Below are 26,808 nucleotides of genomic sequence, written 5' to 3'. Positions count from 1 at the left end.
ATGTGACAAATTCTCAAGAAAAAAACAATCAACAGATGCCTTATATGACCTAGATGTTGTAATTATCAAACACTTCAAAGCAGCTTATGGCAAACACCCTAAGAAGATTTCTTGCTTCCTGGTAGCCATGGCTTTGTGTACTCCTCTCCCCTTGAGTGCAGGCAGGATATATGACTTGCTTCCAAGCAATAGAAAATACAAAGATGATGGGATATCACTCCCCTAATTAGATTATATTACATGATAAAGGTGATGAGATATCACTTCAGTGATTATGTCATGTTCTATAAGGCTCTGTCTTAGCAGACTCCAAAGAGAGATTCTTTGCTGGTCTTGAAGATGCAAGCTGCTATAGCTGCTATAATGTAAACTGCCTATGGAGAGGGTCATGTAGGAGGGTATTATAGGCTTCAAGGAACTGAATTCTGCCAACAACCATGAAAGCTTGGAAGAGGACCCCAAGCTCCAGATAAGAATGAAGCTCAGGTGACATTTTGATTACAGCCTTGTGAGACACTGGTCAACTAGGCCACGGACAGACTTCACAAAAACTGAGAGATAATAAATGTATGTGTTTTACACTGCTGACCATGTGGTGATTTATTGTACAGCAATAGAAAATGAATACACAGCTATTAAAAGTATGCCCCATGCAGGGGTACCTGGGTGGCTCAGTTGGGTAAGTGACCGACTTCAGCTCAGGTCATGATCTCACAGTTTGTGAGTTCGAACCCCGCGTTGGGCTCCATGCTGACAGCTCAGAGCCTGGAACCTGCCACGGATTCTGTGTCTCCCCTTCTCTCTACCCCTTCCCTGCTCATGCTCTGTGTCTCTCTGTCTCTCAATAATAAATAAACGTTAAAAAAAAAATTAAAAGTATGCCCCATGCAGTAACACACTTTAAATGAATGGAAAGACAGTAGTTTCGGCAGAAAAAAAATGAATCTATAAAAAAATGCAAATTTTATTATTTTTTAATTTTTTTTAACATTTATTTATTTTTGAGACAGAGAGATACAGAGCATGAATGGGGAAGGGTCAGAGAGAGAGAGGGAGACACAGAATCTTAAACAGTTTCCAGGCTCTGCGCTGTCAGCACAGAGCCCGACGCGGGGCTCGAACTCACAGACTGCGCGATCATGCCCTGAGCTGAAGTCGGATGCGTAACCGACTGAGCCACCCAGGCGCCCCAAAAATGCAAATTTTAGAAATAAATAAGATCTCAAATTTTTTTTAACGTTTATTTATTTTTGAGACAGAGAGAGACAGAGCATGAACAGGGGAGGGTCAGAGAGAGGGAGACACAGAATCTGAAACAGGCTCCAGGCTCAGAGCTGTCAGCACAGAGCCCGACGCGGGGCTCGAACCCACTGACTGTGAGATCATGACCTGAGCCGAAGTCGGATGCTTAACCGACCAAGCCACCCAGGTGCCCCTAGATCTCAAAATTTTTTAAGAACATGACTTGATGAGCTCAAAGTATAATGTAAATTATAGAACAATTAATGAAATTTAAGAGAGATCAACAGAAATTATCAAGAGTAACAGAAGTATTGAAAAAATATTAATAAATGCTCAGATACTTATGGAACAACATCAAAAATTCTAACATTATGTGGCACCTGAGTGGTTCAATCAGTTAAGCCTCTGACTTTGGCTCAGGTCATGATTTCGCAGTTCGTGGGTTCAAGCCCCACATTGGGCTCTGTGCTGACAGCTCAGAGCCTGGAGCCTGCTTCAGATTCTGTATCTCCCTCTCTGCCCCTCCCCAGCTTGTGCTCTGTCTCTCTCTCTCTCTCTCTCAAAAATGAATAAATATTAACAAATTAAAAAATTCTAACATGTCATTGGAATGCCAGAAGAAAAGAAAAAATTGGGTATAAAATATATTTGAAGAAATAACGATTAAAAACTTCTCAAATTTGGTGAAAGTCATGTTTATAAGATTCAAGAGGCTCAGCTGACCCCAGATATAATAAACTCAAAGGAAGCTGTGTCTACGTACATCATAACTAAAGTACTGAAAACCAAAGATTTTTTTTAAATATTGAAATCAGGGTTTTTTAAATTACTGTTGTATATTAGGTGAACAAAGATTCAAAGAACCATGGATTTCTCAAGCAAAACAAAACAAAACAAAACAAAAAACCATGGGGGTCATAAAACAGTAGAAAAGCATATTTAAAGTGCTAAATATAGTGTATACCAAGACTTCTATATACAGTGAAATAATCTTCAGAAATAAGGGTGAAATAAAGACATTTTCAGATGAAGGAAAACTATGAGAATTCATCACCAGCTGATCTTCTCTAAAGGAAACTCTTCCCAAGTGAAGGGATATCACAGGGAAAATTAGATCTTTAAGAATGATGGAAGAGTGACAGAAACAGTAAATATATGGTAAATATTAAAAATTACACTCAAATTCTTTAAAATCTGTATGACTAATGGAAGCAAAGCCCATGATATCATATGTAGAATTTTCAATGTATGTAGATATGTACATATATAAATACATATATACATATACATATACACATGTACATATATCAATAATAAAGGTAAGTGGAGCAGGGTAAACAGATACATACAATTGTAAGGCATCTATATTTTGCTTGATATAGTGCACTATTAACTCAAAGCAGACACTGCAATATTAAGTATGTGTGACTTGTCATCCATAGAGCAAGGACCAAGATACAAGTGTGACATATAGCAAAACTCCAATAAGATAAATTGAAATGGCCTAATAAAAACACTTATATTCCAGGTGTGCCTTGGTGGCTAAGTTGGATAAGCCTCTGACTTCAGCTCAGGTTGTGATCTCGCAGTTCATGAGTTCGAGCCCCATGTTGGGCTCTGTGCTGACAGCTCAGAGCCTGGAGCTTGCTTCAGATTCCATGTCTGTCTGTCTGTCTGTCTCTCTCTCTCTCTCTCTCTCTGCTCCTCCCCAACTCATGTGCTCACTCCTCTCTGTATCACTCTCTAAAAATAAACATTAAAAAAACACTTACATCCCAAAAGAAAGCAAGAATGGAAAATAACACAGAATAAGGGGACAATCAGAAAACAAATAATAAAATGGTAGAATATAACCCAGCCATACCAATAATTACACTGAATATAAATTGTTTAATATACCTAATAAAAGACAGTGATTTTCAAACTGGTTAAATTTAAAACCTTACATGTTGTCTACAAGAAATCTACTTTAAATATAGAGACTTATGAGTTAAAAATGAAAGTACAATTATATACCATATAAATTCTAATTCAAATAAAGCTGAAGTAGCTACATTAAAAGACAAAGTAGACTTCAGAACAAGGAATATTACCAGGGATAGTAAATAGGGATATTACATAGTGATACAAGGATCAAATCACAAAAAACCATAATAATCCTGAACATGCAAGATGCTAACAACAGAGTTTCAGGGTACATGAAGCAAAAAGTGATACAATTGAAAAGGAGAAATAGGAAAATTGATAACTATAGTTGGAGATTTTAACACCCTTTTCTTGGCAGTCAATAAAACAGGTAGAAAATCAATAAGGAATTGCACAACTCTAATTAACACACTTTACCTAATTGACATTTATAGAACACTTCACCCAGCAAGAGCAAATTAGTCTTTACAAGTACACAAGGAATATTCACGAAGTTAGACCATATTCTGGTCTGTAAAACAAACCACAAAAAGGTTTTTTCAAATCATGGTTAAAAAAAAAACAAACAACCCCACATAGGAATCGGGCATAGAAGGCTTCATGGTTAGCCTGTGCTGGAAGTGGCAGGTCAGTGGAGATGAAGTTCTGTAGGGAGGGGTACGCAGTCAAAATGAAGATGAGACAGATCACATGTGAAGAAAGGTGAGGACTCAAGAGTTGATTTCCTTGAAATGAAAATACTCTTTGTTTTCTCATGTTTATATAAATGCATATCAAAGACGTGAACAAGCATTCTCCTTAGATTTGAGGATTTTTCATTTTTAATGCTGTCTTTTTACTTAATAGTAAATATCTGCTTGTCTAAATGGCTCCCAAATTGTGGGGGAGTCTCTATATGACTCTTTTTTTGAGTTCGTATTTAAAATCCAGTTAGTTAACATACGATATAATATTATTTTCAGGTGTACAATATAGTGATTCAACACTTCTGTACAACACCTGGTGCTCATCACAAGTACACTCGTTAATCCCCATCACCTATTTAACCCATCTCCCCACCATCTCCCCTCTGGTAACCATCAGTTTTTTTCTCTATAATTAAGAGTCTGTTTCTTGGTTTGCCACTCTCTCTTTTTCCCTATGATTGTTTTGTTTCTTAAATTCCACACAAAAGTGAAATCATATGGTATTTGTCTTTCTATGACTTATTTTGCTTAGCATACTGTCTAGCTCCATACACACCATTGCAAATGGAAAGATTTCATTTTTTTCTGTGGCTGAATAATATTCCATTGTATTTATGCCATATATTTATCCATTCATCAGTCAATGGGCACTTGGGCTGTATCCATAATTTGGCTATTTTTTAAGTTTCATTATTAAAAGTGGTCAAGCATGAAAAAAAAAACCACTTAACATAAAATTTACCATCTTAACCATTTTTAAGTGTACAGTTCAGTAGATAATGTAGGGAATGGATTTCAAGTTTTTTATCTTGCAAATCCAAAATTCTATACCCATTATACCCATTAACCAATTCCTCCTTTCCTCCTTCCCCCAGCCTCCAGTAATTACATTCCATTTTTGTTTCTATAAATTTGACTACCTTAGATGCCTCATATGAGTGGAATCATACAGTGTTTGATGTTTTATGACTGGCTTATTACACTTAGCATAATGTCCTTTAGGTCCATCTATATTGTAGCATGTGACAACAGGATGTCTTTGAATTTTTTTTTTTTTTAAGATGATGGCTCAGCTAAATGGATTTATGGCACATGACAAGCTCCAGATTCAAAGTGTATTTGAGCAATGGGTCCAAATCAGTGAGATAAAATGTAACATTAATGAATGCAAATTTGCTTCATTTACTTTTCAACAATACCACTAACAATAGCTATAACAAGAACTGTGTTTATTGGACATTTATTGTGTACCAGATTCTATGCTAATAATTTTATATGCTTCAGTTTGTTCAATTGTCTCAGTAGTTCTACAAAATAGGTACTCAATTATTTGGAACTCTATTTTATAAATGTGGAAACCAAAGCTTAGTGCGTAATGTCTTCAATGCATTATAGATGGCAAATATCTGCACAGAGATTCAAATCTAGCTGGTTTGCTTCTAAGCCTAGTTTTTGTATGATACTGCTTCTCAGGAAATCAGTTGAACAACTGAGTCCAATGTTGTGAAATCCTCATGTAATAAATCTCAGCTCTGAAACTTTGATTTTTACCACATTTAAATATAAGCAAGGGGACTACAAAACCAACACAGTCTTAGGTGCCATAGGGTTTTCTTACTTTTAAAGGCTAGATAATATTCCAGTGTGTGTGTGTGTGTGTGTGTGTGTGTGTGTGTGTATACACACACACACACACACACACACACACACACACACCACATTTGGTTTATCTATTCAACTATCAATGTACATTTGGGCCACTTCTACCTTTTGGCTATTGTGAATACCAATGCTATGAATGTGGACGTACAGGTATCCCTGAGACGCTGCTTTTGACTCTTTTGGTTAAATATCCAGAAGTGGAATTGCTGCATCATATGGTAGTTCTATTTCTTAATTTACAAAGAAAACTCCATATTGTTTTCCATACTGGTTACACTATTTTACAATACCACCAACAGTGCACAAGAGTTCCATTCTCTGCACATCTTTACCTATACTTAATATTATTTTTTTAACCATCCTAATAGGTATGACAAAAGATTTTTTTAGGAATTGATACCATACAAAATATGTTCAATAACCAGAGTGGAATTAAACTAGAAATTAAAAACATAAAGATATACAAAAAATCCTCCAAATATCTGGAAATTAAACAACAAACATGTACAGAACCCATAAGTTAAAGGAGAATTCTCAAGGCAAGTATAAAATATTTCGAACCTAATGAAAATGAAAGTTCAACATATACAAATTTCTGGGATGTAGTTAGAGCAGTGTGAACAAGGAAAATACACCATTAAATGCTTATATTAGAAGAGAAGAAAGGACTATAATTAGTAACCTAACCTCCAAACTTACAATGCTACAGAAAGAAAACAAATTATACAAGCAAGAAGGAAGGACACAGATAATACCAGAAATTGATGCAATTTCTCTTTTATTTTTGTTTTTAAACCAAAATCCAGTCCTTTGGAAAGATCAATAAAAGTGACAAACCTATATAGCCAGACTGACCAAGAAAATAAGAAAGAAGACACAAATCATCAATACCAGAAATAAAAAAAGGAGGCATCATTATTGACCCAAGAAACATTAAAAAGATAATAAGGGAAGAGCTACAAATAATTCTATGCCTATAAGTTTGACAACTTAAATAAGATGGACCAATTCTTTAAAAAAAAAAAAAACCCAGAAACTACTAAAGCTCACTGAAAACGAAATAGATAACTCAAATAGTTGCACATTTATTTTAAAATTTTATTTGTTTTTTAAAACCTTTCAACAAGAAAAACTCTAAGCCCAAATGGCTTTCCTGGTGAATTCTAACATTTAAGGAAGAAATAATACCAGTTTCACACAAATGTCCAGGAAATAAAAGAGAAGGGAAAACTTCCCAACTCATTTTATATGAGGCTAGTATCATCTTGATACTAAAGCCAAATAAGACATTACAAGAAGGAAACTACTTCACCAATATCACCTATGAACATAGATGTTTAACATCTTCAGTAAAATATTCAAACATCAATGTAATTCACCATATCAACAGAATAAAGGAAGAAAAGCAGATGATCATCTCCATAGGCACACCAAGAAAGCATTTGACAAATATCAACATCTATTCTTGAAAAAAAGGTTAAGCAAACTAGTGTTAAAAGGAGACAGCAGGCCCCAAGTAGAGTCATTTATGCTAAACTCCAGCAAAACGTAATACCTAACCTAAGTGCAGCTTCAGCTTTTCCTGGAAATGTGACAGTTCACCAGCTAACCTGAGTCAGCACTAGGAGGTAATCCACTGATAGGATTCTCCCTAGGGAGGGTAACCTTGCCTAAAACAATGCATTCTTTGCTAATAATTAATTTTATTCTGTTCACTCTCTTCCTTTAAAAAACTTTCCTTTTCTGCAACTTGATGGAGCTCCTTTATATTTGCTAGATGGGATGCTGTCTAATTAATGAATTGCTGAATAGAGACAATGTGATCTTTAAATTTACTCATTTGAATTTTTGTTACTTATCAATAGAATAGAATAGAAAAAAAATTTTCTTCAATGTGATAAAGAGCATCTATTACAAATCTAGAGTGAAAAAGATACTTAATGGTGATAGATTTAATAATTTCCCCATAAGATCAAGAAGAAAACAAGGATATGCATTCTCACCACTCCTATTCAGCAGCTATAGCAGTGCTTAGGGGAGATTTATAGCATTAAATGCTTATATTAGAAAACACAAAAGGTCTTAATTGAATAGTCTAAGCATCCAATTTAACAAAACTAAACAAAAAACAGCAAATGAAGTTTAAGGTAAGGAAAATGAAAGAAATAATAATTACGATAACAGAAATCAATGATTAAAATTTTTAAAATTTTAGTTGACAATGTTACATTAGTTTCAGGTATACAAGATAGTGATTCCACAAGTCTATACATGATGCTATGCACACCCCAAGTATAGTACCATCTGTCATCATACAGCACTAATACCATTGACTCTATTCCGTAAGCCATACCTTCTATCTCCATGACTTATTCATTCCATAACTGAAAACCTTTATCTCCCACTCCCCATCAACCATTTTCCCATGGTCCTAACTGCTCTTCCCTGGCAACCACCAGCTTGTTCTCTGTATTTATGGGTATGTTTCTGCTCTTCGTTTGTTTGTTCATTTGTTTTTTTAGATTCCACATCTAAGTGAAATCATATAGTAGTTGTCTTTATTTGTCTAGCTGATTTCACATAGCATAATACCTTCTAGGTCCATTCATGCTGTTGCAAATGGCAAGATCTCATTCATTTTTATAGCTAAATAATATTCCATTGCATACATATATCACACTATCTTTTTTCCCACTTAATAATTACATTTGGACTTTGAAGAAAGATATACCATCTGATATACCACTATTCAGGAAAAATCTATTCTAATTTTGGGGAAGCATATGTGTCACAAACTATCTTGCATCTATTCTCCAAAACCTTACTAAGAATGTATCAAAAAGGTAGACTCTGGGGTGCCTGGGTGGCTCAGTTGGGTTAAGCGTCCAACACCTAATTTCAGCTCGGGTCATAATCTCACAGTTAGTGAGTTTGAGCCCCATGTTGGGATAACACAGTTGCTGCTTAGGATTCTTCTCCCCCTGCTCTCTGCCCCTCCCCTGCTCTCTCTCCTTCTCTCTCAAAAATAAATAAACTTAAAAAAATAAGGTAGGATCTGATCTATGGGATCCTAAGCCTTGAGCTTTTGAATGTTTTGATAACTGTAGAGCAATTTCAAGTGGATGAACTTAAGTCCCAGCAGTTTTCCTTCTGGAATGGGGTAATAGTTTTGAAGTTATCAAGTCCACTGCAAGAATATTCAATTCTTAAGCTTTGTTATCTATTCTGTCTTTGGAAAACTTGGTAAACAGGTAATTAATTTTCTGTGCAATAAGGATGAATTTATCAGAACATACCAAATATTAATTATAACAAAAGCAGTATACATAATGTGTATGTGCCATGTTAACTTTAATGACTACTTCATAAACTAGTAACTACTTTTAACTATGGAGACTATTTCCAGATCAATATGACCCAAGCATAGTTGCAGTCAACTCCTTAACACAACTTTTGATTAAAAATAAAAAGGGGTAAATGAACAAATACATACTCATACATGATTAAGTTCAAAAAGCTACTCTCTGTGGAAGTATACAGGAAAGGGGACTTTCAGGAAGCTGTTGATGGGAACTGGGAGGTTTATGGCTATGGCTATGGAAAGCACCCCAGGGAGCTGTAGGAAGGCATTTGTAAGAGTAGATTGTGCAGCATCAAAGGATAACTCTCTAAAAGAGGTGGACATTTCTCAATGAACTTATATTGTGAGGCTTTCAGTAGTTGAGGGCTAGAAATAAGACCCAAAGAAAAGAACCTTCTTCACAATGGCTTAAGAAAGGTGACTATGCTATTCAGCTCATGATGATAAATGGTCCAAAAGCCTTTGGTGGTATGATATAGACAAGAAAAATATTAATGTACAAACCACATAACACCGTTAAAACTCAAAAATATTTTTTTAACTTTTTAAAGTTTTTATTTAAATTCCAGTTAGTTAATATACAGTGTAATATTAGTTTCAGGTGTACTATTTAGTGATTCAACACTGCCATACAACACCCAGTGCTCATTACAGCAAGTGCACTCCTTAATCCCCATCACCTCTTTAACCCATCCCTCCACTTACCTCCTCTCTGGTAACCATCAGCTTTTTCTCTAAAGTTAAAGAGTCTGTTTCTTGGCTTTCCTCTCTTTTTCCCCCTGTGTCCATTTGTTTTGTTCCTTAAATTCCACATCTGAGTGAAATTATATGGTATTTCTTTCTCTGACTGACTTATTTCACTTAGCATGATACTCTCTTGAACCCACCCCCATGTCCTTGCAAATGGCAAGAGTTCATTCTTTTTTTTTTTTTTACAGCTGAGTAACATTCCATTGTATATATATTATATATATACCACCTCTTACTTATCCCTTCATCAGTCGATAGACATTTGGGTTCTTTCCATAATTTGGCCATTGTTGATAATGCAACTATAAACATTGGAACACACATATCCCTTCAAGTCAGTATTTTTGTATCCTTTATGTAAATACCTAGTAGTGCAATTGTTGTATCATAGGGTAATTCTATTTTTCACTTTTTAAGGAACCTCCATATTCTTTTCCAGAGTGGTTGCACCACTTTGCATTCCTATCAACACCTGGTGTTTCCTGTGCTGTTAATTTTAGCCATTCTGCCTGGTGAGAGGTGATATCACATTGTAGTTTTGATTTGTACTTCCCTGATGATGAGTGATGTTGAGTATCTTTTTATGTGTCTATTGATCATTAGCATGTATTTTTTCAAAAAATGTCTATTCATGTCTTCTGCCCATTTCTTATCTAGATTATTTGATTTTGGGGGTGTTGAGTTTGATAGGTTCTTTATAGATTTTGGATACTAACCCTTTATCAAATATGTCATTTACAAATATCTTCTCCCACTCTGAAGGTTACCTTTCAGTTTGGTTAATTGTTCTTTTCACGGTGCAGAAGCTTTTTATTTCTATGAAGTTCCAATAGTTCATTTTTGCTTGAGTTCCCCTTGCCTCCGGAGACATGTCTAGAAAGAACTTGCTACAGCTAATGTCAATGAGGTTACTGCCTATCTGTGCTTTCCATGAATTTCCTCTTCTTTTCTGGTGGTGTTCCTCTATTTGAAAAAAAGTCCACTTCTAGTTTTCACTGATGAACCATTAAGGACTAGACTTGTCATTTGAGGACCAACATTCTAGCTATTGTGACAACTGAATAAACATCTGACACCACACTCTCATTAAGTGAGATTTCACTGGTGAGGCGGTGGTTTCTCTGGAAATGGGAGGTGGCTGAATGCTTCACTGAAAAGCCATCGTCATAATCATCTAGATCTTCAGCAAGCTGAATACTCATGTAAGGTTCTCCTTTCTCCATGTAGACTTTCTCTCTCTAAAGCAGCTTCTGCATGACTTTCTGTATTTGTGTAAGCAAGCTATGTGGGGGGGGGGCGGATTATGATAAGCCTTCATAGATTCATTGTTCTCTATCTTTTCTGCTTCATATTTATTTAAATATTCTTGTTTTCCTTCATCAGTAAGATCTTGCCACATGCTACCAATAATCTTGCCAATCTCCCACAAGTTTAGGTCAGGGTTAGAAGCTTTTACTTGGTCCCAGACGTTTCTACTGTACCTCATGCAGGACATGAATGGCTTATGTGGTGGCTTTGGGGGGTTGAGAATCATAATACTAAAGGATGCTGTGACCCAACAGTTGGTGCCTGAGTTACCTCCCAGCCTGCAGCTATAGACAAGTTGACTGTATGGATTATATCCCACAAACCCTGGTGTGCTGGGCATTTATGCTGTAGGAGCTGGGTTGGGAGGTGGGGCACAAGATGGTCTTTTTTGACATTTTGAAAGATTAGGTTCTCAGTTCCTTAAGAATGAATCTGAGACACCTTGGGCAGGAAAAATACCCACAGATCTGGCCTAGTTTCCCTAATATCTTCTTTATCCATTGATCTGTCCATGGACACTTGAGTTGCTGTCATATCATGGCTATTATAAGCAATGCTGCAATAAACATAGTGGTGTATATATCTTTTTGAATTAGTATTTTCATTTTCTTTGGGCAAATACTGAGTAATGGAATTACTGGATTATAAGATTATTTTATTTTATTTTTTGAAGATCCTGCATACTGTTTTCCACAGTGGCTACACCAATCTGCATTTCTACCATCAGTGCATGAGGGTTCCTTTTTCTCCATGTCCTTGGCAACATTTGTTTTTTATTGTCTTTTTGATACTAGCCATTTTGAGAAGTGTGACAGGATATCTCATTGTGATTTTGATTTTCATTTCCCTGATGATTAGTGATGTTGGACAACCTTTCTTGTGTCTGTCTGCCATCTCCTCCAGGTCTTGTTTAGAAAAATGTCTACTCAGGTCCATTGACCATTTTTAATCAGATTATTTGGCGTTTTTGGTATTGAGTTATATAAGTTCTTTATATACTTTGGATATTAATGCCTTATCAGATATCTCATTTGCAAATATCTTCTCTCATTCAATAGGTTTCCTTTTCATTTTGTTGATGGCTTCCCTTGCTGTGCAAAACCTTTTTATTTTGGTATAGTCTTAATAGTTTATTTTTGCTTTGGTTTTCCCTGCTTGAGAATATATGTATAGAAAAATGTTGCTAAAGCCAATGTCAAAGAACTTACCACATGTGTTCCCTTCTAGGAGTTTTACAGTTTCAGGTCTCACATTTAGGTCTTTAATCCATTTTGTGGTTGTTTTTCTGTATAGTATAAAAAAGTGATCCAGTTTAATTTTTTTTTTTTTTGCATGTAGCTGTCCGGTTTTCCCAGCACCATTCATTAAAGAGGCACTTTTTCCCATTGAATATTTTTGTCTTTGTTATAATTGACCATATAAGCATGGGTCGATTTCTGGGCTCTCAATCCTGTTCCATTGAGAAATCCATGATTTTTTTTTTATTGAGAAAAGTTGATGAAATAAAAAGTTGGCTCTGTGAAAGGATGAAAATAATTGAGAAACCTCTAGCTATACAAACCAATAAAAAAAAGAAACAAATTGTCAATAAGAGAAATGAAAGCAGGGTTAACACAACCCTGAAGACATTAAAAAGACAAAAAGGGGATAGTATGAACAATTTTATGCCCATAAATTTGACATTTAGTTGGAATAGACCAATTCTCTAAAAGATTCAAAATAACAAGTCATTCAAAAAGAAATAAATAAACTTGAACAGTTCTATATCTAGTAAATACATTTAATTTGCAGTTACAAACCTTCCAACAAAGAAAACTCCAGGTTGGCATGATTTTACTGGAGAATTCTACTAAATATTTAAAGAAGAATTAAAATATAATAAACGCAGCCAATTTAAATGAACAATTTAATGAAGTCTGACATATATGATTATCTTCCCAAGATAAAAGCAGAATATGTATGTCTGGGAGTTAATACATATTCAGTAGCACTACCTTACACAAAGCAAAAAAGTGGATAGGCAAAGTGTAATAAATATTTTTCATTATGGTCCACTGATCAAAAGTCACAAAATGTAGACCCTTTCATTTACTAAAGCACTAACAACACTGGGCAATATCCAACACTACACACATACTTTTTGAGCATCTATCAAGTACACAAGGCTTAACTGAAGTTCTTGCCTTCAAAGAACAGTATAGTTGTGAAAGTAAAACTTGTAGCGTCAAATGAGACCCCAGAAAGGTAAAGTTTAAGGGTTTAAAGATTGCATAGTATTTAAAAAGGAAGAGGATAATGCTACCTACTTCCATTCACATCTTAACAGCTATTTCATAGTAGTAAGACATATGCTTACTGTCCCCCAAACCTCAAGAGCTCATTCGTATAGTCTTGTCTTGGTAAACGACAATGCTTCTGTCTGGAATGCCCTTCCTCTGCTTTTCCACCAAGTCATATCCCTTCATGCTTTGAAACTGCTCCTCAAGACTCTTCTCCTCCAGGATGGATTCACTAATTCATTAAATCATTTCCTCATTCAGAAATATTTATCAAGCACCTAATACCTCTAGGTACTGTGGATACAGCAGCAAACAAAACAAAATACCATTTCTCACAGAACTAGGTCATTTTAAGGGGAGAATATGCAATAAACAAATAAATGAAACAACGTAAACTAGTGGGTAAATGATATGAAGAAAAATAAACCAGGAAAGGACATTAAACAAAGATGGTGGGCAGGAAATTTTTGTGTGCTATAAAGTGTGGTCTGGATGGATATTTGTGATTTGAGGAAAGACCCAAAAGAAGTGAGGAAGAAAACCACAAGGTGCCTATTCGTAGAGGAGGACAAAGACATTCCAGGCAGAGGGATCAGAAAGTACAAAGACCCCAAGGCAAATTTGGCATGTTTGATACTAAGAGTAAGGAATGGAGTGGTAGAAAATGTGGTCAAAAAGGCAGCTTTCTGTAAGCCATATTAAGGACTGTTTACATAAGAGGACAATGGGAGCAAAAGAGCAACTTGATTTGACTTACCCTTTAAAAGGACCATGTGGCTATTGTGTGGAGATTGGAATGAAACAGGATGCAAGGGTAGAAGCAGAAAAGTCAGGAGGGTATTGAAATAATCTAGTTCAGAAATGATGTTGGTTTGTATCAGGGTGGTAGCAGTGTAGGGGATGAGAAGCAGCTTGGATATACTTAAAATTCTGAGCTGATAGAATTGCTAAAGGATTGGTTGTGGAGTACAAGAGAAAGAGGAGAACTACGGTATAAATGAATCTCCTTTTGTAGGCAAAAGATGATGGAATCTAGTATGTAAGTGGAGGGGTTGACTTCAGATAAAAACATGAACAGTTTATCTATATTAACAGGAGAGAAGATAGAGAAAATAGACACAAATCCAAGTAGGTGAGTAGGTGTGGAGTAAGAACTTTTGGAGGTCCACAACTGATTGCCTTCTCTTTTCTCATGAAAGGAAAAACATGGAATTTAGAGTAAAGAGGAAAGATGCGATAAAGAGTTAACGAGAAAAAAAGAGGTCAGGAAATAGTCATCCAAGGATATCCATTCTGACCAAACTGACCCAGATCCAGCTACTCACGTCACCAAATCCTACCATCTCCACATCAATTTCCACCCAGCTGGATTCATTTTACTTAGCGATAAGCCCTCACCCAATGGAGGTACTCTATAGTTTACTAGAAAGAAAATAACAGATACAAACTATCCATTCAATTGTGAGGAGAAACCTCTACACCAAGAGGAATGGATGTGTTTTATCTACTATCTCTGTCACACCTCTCAAATCTGGGCTCTTCTCTCCATTCCCACTGCCACTGCCACTGCATTAGTTCAGGCCTTCATCATTTCTGACTTGGGCCACTGCACCAGCCTCCCAACTCATCTCTTGACCTTTCCTCTCCCCACTCTCCAGTCCATTGTCCACACCACTGCTAATACATAGAGTTTATTCAATTCCCCTGCTTAAAACCCTTCATTATTTTTCCTCTTCTTTTTCTCTTCAAGTTAAAGACCTGCAAATTTTCCAGCTGAATCTGTCATCCCATCCCCTCTTGCCTCACATCCTACACCCTAATCATACCAAATTACGTTTGATCCCTAAATACATTAGATCCTTCAATTCCCCTGTGCACTTGTACATCCTGTTTCCTCTACCTGAACTGAACACCTGCCCTTTGTCAGCAAGGTATTTTTACTAATCATTATAGACTTAACTCAAATGTCACCATCTCAGTGGCACCACAGGCAGAGGTGACGACCTCTTTTCTGTGCTTACATGCCTCCCCCATAGCACTCATCTTACTATATCAAAAGTATTTATGTATCTAACTTCCCCACTAGATATATTATTCATCTTTTTATCACAAGCACTTTAGCACAGTGCCTGGCACATAGTATATTGTTCAATATACAGTATACATTGTTCAATAAACAAATGTTTATTGAATGAGTTGATTATAGAATTGAGGAGATTAGAAACAGCAATAAAATAAAAATATAAGTTGACAGATGAAATACAAATAAAAATTCTTTAACACACCCAAACAAGATATATTTCTACAAAATGTTTTATGGAATAGAAAAAGAAAAAACACAGAAAATCTCAGCAATCTTAAAGAAGCAGATTTAACTTTTGACAAAGATGATAAAATGAGACCGGACAGAATAATACATAGCACAGCAAACACCCCTCTTTTTTTCACCAATTATACACAATAAGAGATGGAATACACTTTTATTCAAGTTTTTTTAAGGCAGATATTGGCTCTAGAAAACAAGTTATCTGTAGACTTCTGCTCAGAAAAGTCTCAAGGTATTGTATATTATGCAGAATAAAGAACAAATGCTGTCATATGTGTGACTTTGCAGTTTACAAAGCACTTTCACATGCATTATCTCATTTAATCTCCACAATAATCCTGTCAGGTAGGTATTATTGTCCTCCTTTTACAGATGAAGAAACTTGTGGCTCAGAGAATCACTAATCCAGGGTCACACAGTAAAAGAGTTAGAAGTAGAGCTAGGGTTCTAACCCATGTCCATCTTACTGTAAATCTATTATTCACTGCACAGGCTGAGTTGAGGTTTTCATGGCTTCCCAACAAGTACACTAAAGTGAAAGCCAATGTACAATGAGCAATCAACAATGAATTCTTGATGTGTTTTTTTTGTATTTTCTATTTTTTTTCCTCTTGATTCTTCAGTCTGAGTACTTTCTACTGATCTAGAAAACCTCAAAATATGACCTTACTTGGAGATAGAATCTTTACAGAAGTAATCAAGTTAATGTGAGGTCACTAGGGTGGGACCCAATCGAATATGATTGACATTCTTATGAAAAGGAATACATTTGGACAAAAAGATACACATAGAAGTGAGACAATGTGATGAGACAGGGAAAAAATGACCATCTACAAGCCAATGAGGGATACCTGGAATAGATCCTTTACTTACAGCCCTCAGAAGGAATCGACCTTGCCAATACCTTGATTTCTGACTTCTAGCATCGAAAACCAGGAGACAATAAACTTCTGTTTTTTAAGCCACCCAGTCTGTGGTACTTTCTTATGGCAGTCCTAGGAAATTCATACTGGTAAACCTAGTAATTTTTGATTAAATGCCAGACATTGCATATTAAAAGTTGGTGAAGCTCTGGATGATATTATCTTCCTTCAGAGAAGATTTACTTTTGTTCCTGCCAGGTGATGAAGGACAGATCGCCTTAATCCTGCCTGAGATTGAGCTGATTCAAAGCTGTACTTTACTCTTTGTGAGGAATGGTATTTTATAGTTTATCCTTTCTCCTGAGGTTTAGCCCTTTGGGAATCCCAAATGAAAACATGAAGTAATTACCAGTGTCCCTCCTCTTTGGCAGGCTCTAAACTCCAATTTCTGACTCTCCAGCATTGTGAAATTGCTGAAAGCTATGCTTAGCTACTCAGATTTGTATCTGCCACTTTCTGCTTAATTTTTCAACTTCTTTGACCTATATCATTTAGATATCAGCATATGACCCAAGGGAAAGGTAGTGTAAAGTATTGATTGGACTAAGTACATTATAATTTCTCTCTCTTCATCTTAGACCCTTAAGTCCTAATATCATGATAGCCCTAAACTCCATTTTTTTTTTTGTCTCTACAGCCCTGTGAGATGCTAAAACCTCTGTTCAGGTTTTTTGTCTCTTAATTACTACTTTCAGTTTGGCTTCTGAGTCTCTTTACCTATAGCACTTATTTTGGCAAATGCCCTGAAAGGAAATGTAGCTCAAAATGTTGGGCTCACCTCAATACAGCTCTCCTCTCTGAGATTTAGACCTCTAGCTGCTTTGGTAGCTCTCTGATGCTTTCAAACAAATATTTTATAATTTTATCTAGCTTTTCTAGTCCTCCTTAAGGGATATTTGGTCTGATACAGGTTAGTTTCTCAAAGTCAAAAGTAAAAGTCCCCACATCCGTGGTTTCTAAGTCCATTGATATGCCTGTCCTTGATTCATCCATTCATTCATTCCAACATGTGTTGACCATATGGCAGGTGTTAAGAACTCTGTAAGACTCTGGGAAAACAAAATGTCCTGTCTTTAAGAAACTCATAGTAGAATCAGTGGGGGTAAAACTACAAACATAAATAGTGAAAACACAATGCTTGAGTGTTTAAAACTAAGTAACTACCTTTGTTGGGTGCAGGAATCAAAAAGTTATCACATGGGGTGCCTGAGTCACATGGGTGGCTGAGTCAGTTAAGCGCCTGAATTTGGCTCAGGTCATTATCACATGGTTCCTGAGATTGAGCCCTACATCAGGCTCTCCTCTCTCAGCACAAAGCCCACTTCGATTCCTCCTCCCTCTCTCGCTGCCCCTCCCCAGCACTCACTCGCTTGCTCTCTCTCTTTCAAATATAAATAAACATTTTTTTTTAAAGTTATCGCAGAATGGAAGATATTTGAGGTGGGGCGCCTGGGTGACTAAGTCAGTTGAGAATCCAATTCTTGATTTTGCCTCAGCTCATGATTTTATGGTTCATGGGATCAAGCCCTGTGTGGGATTGAGCCCCCATCCGGCTCTGTGCTGACAGTAACGAACCTGCTTAGGATTCTCTCTTTCCCTCTCTCTGCTCCTTCCTTGCTCATGCTCTCTCGTTCTCTCTTTCTCCCTCTCTCAAAATGTTTTTAAAAAGAAGGTATTTGAGGTATGTCAAGAATAAGCCAGGGGTGCCTGAGTGGCTCAGGTGATTAGGCGCCTGACTTTTGATTTCAGCTCAGGTCATGATCTCACAGTTCATGAGTTTGAGCCCTATGCTGGGCTCTGTACTGAGGGCATGGAGCCTGCTTGGGATTCTCTGTCTCCCTCTCTCTCTCTGCCCCTCCCCTGTGTGCGCGCTCTCTCTCTCAAAATAAATAAGTAAACATTTAAAAAAAGAATATGCCAGGTGAATAAGGAGTTGCAACAATAGAAGAAAGACACTTCAAGAGGAGGTAACATTATATGAGTAAAGGTATGGCAGTTGGCATGGGAAAGTACAATTAGTTTGTTACTGTTGGAACTAGATGAGTGTAGCTTACAATAGAACATAGAAGAAATGCAGTGGGAATGCAAACTGGTGTAGCCACTCTGGAAAACAGTATGGAGGTTCCTCAAAAAAAAAAAAAAAAAACTAAATATGGAACTACCCTACGACCCAGCAATTGCACTACTAGGTATTTATCCAAGGGATACAGGTATGCTGTTTCGAAGGAACACATGCACCCCCATGTTTATAGCAGCACTATCAACAATAGCCAAAGCATGGAAAGAGCCCAAATGTCCATTGATGGATGAATGGATAAAGAGATGTGGTATGTGTGTATACACACACACACACACACACACACACACACATATACACAATGGAGTATTATTCGGCAATCAAAAAGAATGAAATCTTGCCGTTTGCAACTATGTGGATGGGACTGGAGGGTATCATGCTAAGTGAAATTAGTCAGAAAAAGACAAAAATCATATGACTTCACTCATATGAGGACTTTAGAGACAAAACAGATGAACATAAGGGAAGGGAAACAAAAAATAATATAAAAACAGGGAGGGGGACAAAACAGAAGAGACTCATAAATATGAAGAACAAACTGAGGGTTACTGGAGGGGTTGTGGGGGGGGGGCTAAATGGGTAAGGGGCACTAAGGAATCTACTTCTGAGATCATTGTTGCACTATATGCTAACTAACTTGGATGTAAATTTAAAAAAATAATAAAAAAAATAAAAATATATATATTAAAAAAAAGACATGCAGGCAGAGTTCTGATTGTGGAGGGCTTTGTATCTTCCCTAAAATTTATTATTTAGGTAGTTAATGCATGAATGACATTTCCCGAGGTAGAAATCTACCACATGTTCAGTCAGATTTATGGAGAATTCAACAACAGAAATTTAAGACGTCTCCAGTCAATGCCTTATAAATGCAAAGGCAGTATTACCATACTTAAGCAATGTAGCAGGGTAACGAAACAATAAAGTCAAGTCTTTGAGTCACCTGACTAGCTTACAAAGAAAAAAAAAATTCTGAAACATCGTAGTAGATACTATGTGGCCAAGAATTGAAATGATTCAAGTTTTATTTCCTAAGCATATAAGTTCAGTTACCTATTAGAAAGTTCAGCAAGCAGCAACAACAGTTCTAATTTTTCAGAGGCTATTTGTCAACTTTTGCCCTTAATGACATTGCCATCAAAGAGCCCTCTATTAAATTTCTACTTACTTGTGAGGCTGAAGACCCCAGCAAGTCTGATAGGATTCTCCCTTGGATTTGAAAATCCAAGATGCCAGACAACAAATAACTATCTCACAAAGATACCAAGACAGCAGTATAAAAACACTGAACGTCTACATAAACTGACAAGAAGAAGTGTTTACATGATCTGTGCCTCAGGGCGCTGTCACTTATGTGACATGTCAACAGAGTTTAATGAAGAAGATGTGATTTCTAGCTCTCACTGGCTGACAGCAGACAAAGGGTTTGGCAGACAAAGGAGAGGGCACTTTTCCATAAATATGGTACGATGTGGAAATGGTCTAAGCAAGAGGATCCTGCAAAAAAAGAAGTCAGAATATGTTTCTCTAAGAAAAGCAAAGTCATGGATTATGGTAAAGGAAGAGATGAGGAAAGGGAAGTGGGCCATGAAAGCACAGAATGAGCTCATCCTCCTTTCGGGCCCAAGGCCTCAGTCCCTTTTATCTCTCTTTTTGCTGGCAAGTTACAATTCTGTAACTTCACATGAAGCATCCAGTCACTACTAATCAATCCTTTATTTCCCTCAAAGGTCTCACCACTCTACAAGCATTTAAACAAATCGTATGTAGCAATTAATTCACCAATGAATCATTGAGATAGCATAGTACCTAACAACTATTTGGATTCCTATTCTTGCCAGGAAGGAGCTGGAGAGCTAAGAAAAGTAGGTGAAAGAAAGCAGGAAAGGTTGAATCCCTAAAGAAAACTAACATCCTGGAGATTACATAATACTGCTCCAAAGTAACTGAACTCCCAAGCAGAAAAATTTCAAACACATTCCAACATGCCTCTAATTAAGATAGTTTTGGGAGGTTACAGAATTATAGCTATCAAACATGAAACCTAAAGAATTTACCAAGATTAAAACGATTACCAACTTTAACTCAGGAAAGAAAACGGTTGGAATACACTCAATAATGTCAATTTGTTAACTTTTATACAATTGCTACGTAATTTTAGATACAATTGTTAGTGATAAACACCTGAATGACAATAGGGTAGACACTGTACAAAATATAAAATTAGATATGATTCTTGTTCAGAGTTCAAATCAAGTGTCTGATAAACTTCATATTTCACCAGATAAGTGTGCAAATATACTATAACCATAAACCTATTTTAAAATACAGCAAGAAATACAGGTAGACTTATGATAATGCAAAATGTCTAACAAGCAAGAATTTTTCTAGCATGTAGAAGCAAGCTGGGTACTCACATGAGGTATGTATTTTGAAGTGTTTATGGATGGTTAACCAGAAAGGCTAATTTAACACCTACACATCAATTGCATGGAGACAGAGCTGTGAAATATTTGCATTTACTACTCACTAAAAGGACCCTCGCAGCACTGGCTTAAGAATGTCAGTTGTAATTAAATTAGATGAAATTTCACAATTTAAATGATATGCAATCTCCTGCCCTGGGAACTTTAATTTACATAACCTGACTGGAAGGCTCTCAAAAAGGAAATTCTGACTATAAAATTGCAAAGAAGGAGAAAACAGTAGACATCCAAAGAGATAGCTATAAAAAGTTTTTCATAATCTTGGATTTTAAAATTTATAACAATAGCAATACCATTTACTGAATAATTCACTCTGTGTCAGGAACCATGATACATGCTTAATGTGTTTTCTCTCATTTAATCGTCAGAACAATCCTATAAAGTTGGTCCTGTTATCAGTAATATTACTTTAGTTATAGATGAGGAAATGGAAACTCAGGTTAAATAACCAACCTCAAATCACACATCTAGAAAAAAGTAGAGGTAAGACTCTCATGTTGGTATAAATCATACTACTGATATAACAGAGACATAACCAATAATAACTACAAAAGAGTGACGTGTACCTGCAACACTAAAAAAGCCAAGGTTCAGAATAACCTGAGTCTTAGAAAGAGATATTCTCAGGATAATAAAAGGGTATTCAAAATTTTCATCAGAAATAAAAAGAACTGTAATGTTAAGTGACACAAAGAAAGAAAACCAATAAAATTCCTACTTTATCTCCATGTATCTACTGTTGATAAAATTGTAAGACCAAGAAAGGGTACACCAAAGATTAGTGGATAAAAAATTAAAACACACAAGAAGAGATTAAGAAGCAGTTTTCCTTAAAAAAAAAAAAAAGAAGAAGAAGAAGAAGCAGTTTTCCTAGAATAATCACATTCCAAGATATGGGAAAGACTTTGGGCTAAAGTTTCCAAACTGCTGTCTAGACAGAATTGTGCATAATGAGAAAGGGACCAAATTCTGGAAAGAGGCGAATGTAGTCCTGATTATCAAAAAAAAAAAAAAGAAAAGTCATGTCTGAAAGCTGGTGGATTTAATCTCAATTCTAAGCAAGTTGAAAGGAACATATTATTACAGAGAAAGGAAGAGTTCTGGTATAAGCAGAATGGTATTTCTCCTTACTTCTCTTAGCTAAACACAAGTATAAAACCTGGAAATGGTACAAAAGACAACCAACGGAGAACTCTGAAGGATGGTAGGAAGAAATTGAATGGTTTGGGGATACCAGAACTAGAGAACAGCACACCAGGATGTCTTGCGTACCTGTACCGAACAAAGAAAACCCACCCAGGCCCAGTGTTTCCATATCCTTACCCTAGCAAGAGATCAGCCCCAGGGAGACTCATTCCTCTCCAAGATCAAACAGGTGTACACTTGACAACATTAGGCAAGCCCAACATCACCACTATAGAGAATCAACTGGGAGCTAAGGGAGTTCTGGACCCAATTCCAACATGTGGGTAAGGAGGTGGTTTTTATATGAACAGTTCTTCAACACCAGGAGGGTGTCTGAGAATTCAACTTAATTTTCACACTATCTACTCAGAGACAGCATTAGATCCCACAGGTTAAAGATTGGTCTCATATGACTGCCCTTTCCCTCACTTCAGATGCCAGTCACAAGTTGAGGTTATCACCTGTGCTTCTGACCAACTGGCTATAGACCAGAGACCCAGTGACTCTTTCCTTGCGTTTGATGAATTTGCTAGAGCAGTTGGCAGAGCTCAGAGAAGCATTTTACATACTAAATTAGTGTTTTTATTATGAAAGGATACAACCCAGGAACAGCCAGATGGAAGAAATGCATAGGACAAGGTATGGAGAACAGGTAAAGGGTTTCCATGTCCTCTCTGAGCTATTCTCTCCACATCTCTTGGTGTTCACCAACCTAAAAGGTCTCTGAACACTTTCCTTTTCAGTTTTTATGGAAGCCTCATTACACAGGCACAATTGATTAAAACATTGACCATCAGTGCCTGACTCAACCTCCAGACCTTCATCTCTTCCTGGAAATCAAGGGGTGGGATTGAAAGTTCTAACTCTCCAATCATGGTTGCTTTCCCTGGCAACCAGCTCCCACCCTCAGGTGCTTTCCAAAAGTTACCTCACTAACTTAAACCCAGTTGTGGTGTAAAGGGCCTTGTTATAAATAACAAGACACCCATTTCACCTTTGTGGCTCTGAAGCAATTTCAGGAACTGAAGACAAGAGACGAAATATTATGACAAAAGATGCTCCCAATAATTGGTCTTGTCACTCAGGAAATTCTAAGCATTTTGTATTTTGGTCATTTGTGTGACCAAATATGTATTTCTTATAAATCACAATATCACAGGAGACTCATGAGAAATAAGTAGCCAGGAGAGATACTCTTCTTTCTGAGTCTGAGATTCTCATTGCCTACAAGGAGGCAAAAGCACACAAGACACAGCTATCACAGGCAGCCTAGTCCGGGAAGCCTCTTTGTCCCTATGGGCCCCAAAATCCCCACTCCCACCCAAAGACACTGGGAGGGAAGACAGAACCAGACATAGGACTCAGGACATAACATCCCAGTTCCAGGAAGCTTCTCTGTCTCACAGACCCAAAACTCCCTTCCCCTTCCCAGACATTGGGCCAGCGTGAGGGTAGGGGACATTGGTAGGGGAGCCCACTGTGCCCATTCTTGACTCAGAGACATCCAGTAGTAGGCCTGGGGAAACTCCTTCTTCCCCATCAGGAATCACCAGCAGGGACCAATGGGAGCCCCAGCACACCAGATAAACCAAACAAACTAAAATTATACCACAAAGTCTATGAAAATCAAACTGTGATTAGAACCCACAAAGTAAGTGAAGACTCTCATGTTAAACCTATTTTAGCCGTCTGCTAAAATAAAAGAAATAAATAGGACCCAGAGTATCATAACATGATAAATACACATCTATGTATGATACAGTAAAAAGTCACTCACCCTACCAAGAAAAAGAAAATAACTTGAAGGAAAAAAGACAAGCAATTGAGACCAACGCTAGGCTGAATCAGATGTTCCAATTATTTGACAAGATTTTAGAGCAGCAATCAAAAAATGCTTCAAGAATCAATTACAAATTCTCCTGAAACAAATGAAAAAACAGAAAACCTCAACAAAGAAAAATAGAAATTATAAGAAGCAAATGGAAAGTATAGGACCGGAAAATATAATGAGAGGGGGGAAAAAGATTGCTTGAGGGCTCAATAGTATAAAAGAAAATATAAGGGATAGAATCAGTGAACTTAATGGCAGAATTCATCCAATCTGAACAACAAAGAAATCACAGACTGAAAAAACATGAACAGGGCCTCATGCATCTATGGGAAAATAACTAAAGATCCACAATTTGTATCATTGGAGTCCCAGAAAGACAGGTGAAAGGATGAGGGGTGGAAAGAATAGTTGAAGAAAGAATGGTTGAAACTTCCAAAATTTGGTAAAAGACACACACGCAGGAAACTGACTGGACTCTAAACAGGATAAACTCAAGAAAAAAAATCCATGCCAGGACACACTGTAATTAAAATTTTAAAAACTAAAGGACCCCCCACCCTGCCCCAATCTAGAAAGCAGAAAGAAAAAATGACATTATTACCTACAGGGAAATGTCAATCCAAAGACCAAGGATTTCTATTCTGAAACCATGGAAGCTGGTAGAAAGTGTCACAATATTTTTCAAGTTTTAAAAGAAAACAGCTGTCAACCATGAATTCTGTATCTGGTGAAACTATCCTTCAGAGTAAAAGGGAAATAAACACATGTTCAGATGAAGAAAAACTACAAGAATTTATTGCTAGCCAACCCACCCTAAAAGGCTGGCCAAAAGAAGTTCTTTCCTTCTCAAAGAAAATGGTGACAGAAGGAACCTTGGAACATTAGGAAAGAAAGAGGAACAATAGAAAGAGCAGAAAATATAGATAACACAGTGGACTATCCTTGTTCTCATGAGTTGCATAAATTGTGAAGAATTAGCTTCACAATTTCATTTGAAGCCAGCGCTCTATAAGCTAGTCTTTCTAGATAAGATTTGAACAGCAGATGTGGAAAATGTTGGTGCATATAAATTAATCACTCAAATGTATGTATATAAATATAAAATATCCAATACACAATTACAAATGCCATTTCATCTTTCCACTACATCAGTCTCCAAGCAAATAGGTTACTGATAGAACCAGCATGCAGACATTCAGTGCTGAAAAAAAGAAGTCTTAAATGAGAGCTTCAGAACTATGATTTCAGAAATGTCTCTTGCCTCAGAAATGATTCCTTTGATCTAGCCACAATTCATACAACAGCCATTGGAAAGAAAAGTGTACAGTAATCTTAGTCTATACAAGTAGAAGTCTAATGACTGAATTAAAGAAAAGTACAATTCCATGGTACTCTAGGCTGGACAAATAATCTCTAAGGTATGAGGTTCAGTTCTGTATGCTCCATTTTTAAGGAGGAAATAAACAACTGAGGGTAGGTTCCAAGTATGGTTTCCAGAATAATAAAAATCCTGCAAATCACTTTTACAAAGAAGGAATGAAAAAACTGGGGATGTTTGGCATAAATGTAAAATTAAGAGAAAATAAAAGCTATCTTAAACATTAAAAGTACTGATCTGAAGAATAGAGAACTGAGTTACTCGGTCAGGCTCCAGGGGACAAAATTTCTGGAAGTCCTGTGAGATCTTGTCCACCTGCCATCATTAAGGTTGAAATTTCTCATCTGTAAAATGAAGAGAATGGATAAGACAATCTTCCAGTCCCTCCTACTCTAATAGTCCATGATTTTGTTATTACAAAGAATCAGACTTTAGCTCAACGTTTTTCCCACTAGCCACTAAATTTATCAGATAATGGAAAGAGCTGCCTCAGGAGAATAGTCAACAGACCATCCATGAAGATATTCAAGCAGAACACAGAATAATCTTGCAGGAATACTCTAGAAGGGATACTTGCAGCACGGGAGAGTAACAATATAGTGTATTGAGGAATGTAGTTCTGCAACCAGACTTGGGTGTGAAACCTGAATCTTACTTCTTAACTATGTAAACCTGGGCAAGTTAACCTCTCTGATTTATTTCCTCATTTATGAAATTTCAGATAACAATAGGATACTTCTGCAGGTAGGGAGAATTAAATTAAATGATGCACGTGGGTATTTATCACTGTGTATTGCATACAATAAAAACTCAATATATGTCTGATGTCATTACTAAATGGGAGAAGATAATCTTTAAAGTATCTTCTAATTATAAAAGCCTATGGGGTCCAGAAACATACTCTGGTAATAACACCAAAGTAGATGTAAGCCTTTTATAATGAAGAATCTCTTCATCTACTGAGATTCATTTCCTGCTACCACAACAATGTGCCACTCAACAGGATCTACTTTTATTGGTAAGATACTTTTGGCCTGGTTGAGCTGGAGGCCTGATCCTCCCGATATGTAAGTGGCATTATCTGGAACATAGCAGGATTATAAAAGCTGGTGACAGTATATTAATTAGCATAGTCACAGGTGGGCAGAAACCAAAATAAAAAGACCATCAATAGAGGAGCTAGTTACAATAACAGGACAGGGTAAACAAGCATGGTTTGTTACCACTAGCAAATTAGCTTGCATAAATTTACAAAAAAATTATACCAGATTTAAGATCAAATAGTCTAAAATCCAAAAATTTAAACGTAGTCTGAGAAAGCTTTATTGAGCCTGTTGCTACATCCAGGTGGGTCTTAGGAGGTAAGTTACTTTGATAAAGATTCCTTA

General features: G+C 36.6%; 1 protein-coding gene and 1 pseudogene across 1 annotated transcript in view; both read right to left on the bottom strand.

The window, feature by feature from the left end:
- The window catches only part of EDA (ectodysplasin A), a 419,425-nt gene that overhangs the window by 321,624 nt on the left and 70,993 nt on the right, over nucleotides 1-26,808 (bottom strand). The window lies entirely within an intron of this gene.
- Nucleotides 5,379-23,086, bottom strand: LOC125932314 (SWI/SNF-related matrix-associated actin-dependent regulator of chromatin subfamily E member 1-like; annotated as a pseudogene).

Source organism: Panthera uncia, chromosome X (genome assembly GCF_023721935.1).
Source record: "Panthera uncia isolate 11264 chromosome X, Puncia_PCG_1.0, whole genome shotgun sequence".
Taxonomy (NCBI): domain Eukaryota; kingdom Metazoa; phylum Chordata; class Mammalia; order Carnivora; family Felidae; genus Panthera; species Panthera uncia.
This window is presented reverse-complemented; position numbering and strand designations above follow the sequence as displayed.